Source organism: Cicer arietinum, chromosome 2, assembly GCF_000331145.2.
Source record: "Cicer arietinum cultivar CDC Frontier isolate Library 1 chromosome 2, Cicar.CDCFrontier_v2.0, whole genome shotgun sequence".
Lineage (NCBI taxonomy): Eukaryota > Viridiplantae > Streptophyta > Magnoliopsida > Fabales > Fabaceae > Cicer > Cicer arietinum.
Genome location: NC_021161.2, coordinates 50,919,422 through 50,921,882, shown reverse-complemented (window position 1 = coordinate 50,921,882; position 2,461 = coordinate 50,919,422). Strand labels below are relative to the sequence as shown.

At 30.6% G+C, this 2,461-nt stretch overlaps 1 long non-coding RNA gene across 4 annotated transcripts in view; it reads right to left on the bottom strand.

Annotated features, from left to right (window-relative positions):
* Nucleotides 1-429: 429 nt before the first annotated feature.
* The window catches only part of LOC101506921 (uncharacterized), a 3,790-nt gene continuing 1,758 nt past the window's right edge, over nt 430-2,461 (bottom strand). For 2 of the 4 annotated variants that reach the window (XR_012162109.1, XR_001143422.3), the window contains exons 2-6: nt 2,290-2,346; nt 1,444-1,542; nt 1,168-1,250; nt 922-1,026; nt 430-655 (exon numbers count right to left, since the gene is read on the bottom strand). This is a non-coding gene — a long non-coding RNA (uncharacterized lncRNA). The remainder of the gene's footprint in view (nt 656-921; nt 1,027-1,167; nt 1,251-1,443; nt 1,543-2,289; nt 2,347-2,461) is intronic. The other 2 variants (XR_012162110.1, XR_001143423.3) reach the window with 1 other exon arrangement.

Sequence of the window (2,461 nt, the reverse complement as noted above, 5' to 3'; positions counted from 1 at the left end):
TTTCCACGTAGAATCCGCAGGTAACTTACATGCGGATAAATCTGCAGGAAAACTAAATAAATTCCGCAGCAAATATTTTATTAACTTAAGGCATTTTCTTACGAATATTCATGCAGAACAAATCGGCAGTACCGTTTCTACGAATGTTTTCCAAGGGTATTTCCGCAGGAAATGTCACATGCAATTGATAATAAATTTCGCATGAAAATCCACAGGTAAATCTGTAGGAATGTTTCTTATGTATATTTTTAATTTGTACTGTTTTTTTTTTCTTCTGAATTTTGATTTATATGAAAATTACACATAATTATAAATACATTTTTAAGTATTTAATATTAGCCTTTAGTTGGAATACTATTGCAATACTTTGAAACAAAATTTATATCGAATTCACAAACCATACTAAATATTAATTAAAGCATGAACTTCTTCGGAAAACAAAGTCTTAACATTAAAATTTTAATTATAATGTATAAACCAAAGGCTTTACTTTATAGAAAATATGAGTATAATATATACACACATTGTACATGATCATATAAACTAAAATATTTCAAAAACGGGTAAACAATACAACAGGTGTAGTAGGATTGACAATCTTCTTTCTTTTCTTTTGCTCCAGTTGCTTACCAGGAACAAAACTCCATGCAACAACCTGATGCATAAAACATGAAGGCGAAAGTGCTCAGTCAAAAAGTTGCTCATAGTTATACATGACCAAAGTAAAGTTTATTGGGCAAATCCAGTGTCCTATCATTTCACTTCTTCTATATCATCAAACCATAATTTGAGATTGATTCAACGAAACAATAATCTGAGATAGAGAAATTCAAGTTTCATAAAAGAAACTGACATCTTTTTAAAATATTTGCAAGACCAAGTGCTAGCACATTGATATTCACAATTAGCCAGAGGAAATACCTTATATATAAAAGCATTTCCCCATGCTCAATCCGTTCACTTTCTGGAGGATAATCTTTTAATGCCCCTTCATATGCTTCCAGAATTTCAATAGCTTTTGATGCTCTGTTTCGTATTTGAAGTTCAGTACAACAAACAGCCACAATAATTTTTTTTAAAAAAAAAATCCATTTCAACAGCACATATCAATGATACCATTTATGCTTATAAAAATGGAAGGAAAAAGCAAAAACAAAGGTAGCATACCTTCAATCCTTGGCAAACCACTTCATATGCTTTAGATTTACGATCCATGCAATTTAATGTCAAGCCCTTCATTGATAAAGGTTCTATCAACCAGAAGGAGGAACAGACACATAAATAAATAAAAAAAATACCCAAAGAATCATGATAATTAAGAAATGGAGAGAAGATAAGTAACTTAAGTAAAAAAGATAGGTGGTGTGTTACTTAACTGAAACATGTAACAAGGAAATAAAACATTCAAGATGACGAAGTAAAAGCAAGCACGAAAAAGTATACCTCCATGATCTGGAATTTTTTTCAAAATGGCATCGGCTGCTTTGAGTTCCTTTTTGTATTGTTTAGTTTCAAAGTATACATCCACATTGTTTTCTGTTACTGATGCATGTAAGCATCAGATCTCTCATTGTAACAAGTATTTGAAAAATCACAAAATGGACATTGCATTCATCTTCCATTAATGAAACAAAATTTCAGTATGATCAAAAATCAATCTTACAAGAATAAAAAACAAATTAGACATAAGCTTAATTAGACATAAGCATTGTTGACAGTTTTGCAGGCTTCCCCTTCACCTTTTTTCCAAATTTGTGACGACAAAGGCACAAACAGCAGCACAATGATGAAAGTCAAAATAGGGTATCCCTGTCATTTTCCCTTAACACAACATCTTAGACTTAATACTCGGTTTCTAACCCTTATCAAATATTTATTTAAACAAATTCAAATCCCAGTCTTTTCATCCTAAGAAAACAACAACCACCCCTCTATATAATATAAATAAATAAAAAAGAGAATAGTTTCATGTAATATAGGACCTAGACAACTAATAATTAACAAACAGATGAAAAATTCAAAAGGAAAACGGTTTTCAATCCGTGGGGAACCAAGGAGTGAAAAAAATAATATCATAAATTATTATATTTCATAAACAGTTAATATTACATGAACGAGAATGTAAGTAGCCTGAGAGTATTTCAAAAACTTGCACCATTATAGTTGCAGAAAAATAAGTTACAAAGCTTAACTGCTTAAGTTAACAGAGGAATGCAGTACCAAGTAATAATAAAAAAGACAACCAAGTCAATTCCTAATGCTAAACAAAAAAATCTACACCAAACATACCTTCAAGGTGGAAGAATTGGGATCCACAAGATGTTGTCTTCTTTTTACGAATCGCTCCTGGAGTCAAATATCAATGCAAGCTTTAAACCATAAGACTTCTTTCAAGTATATCAATTAAAACATGTATAATAGATAAAAGCAAGGATTGCTCAATTTTTTGTTTCACAATAAT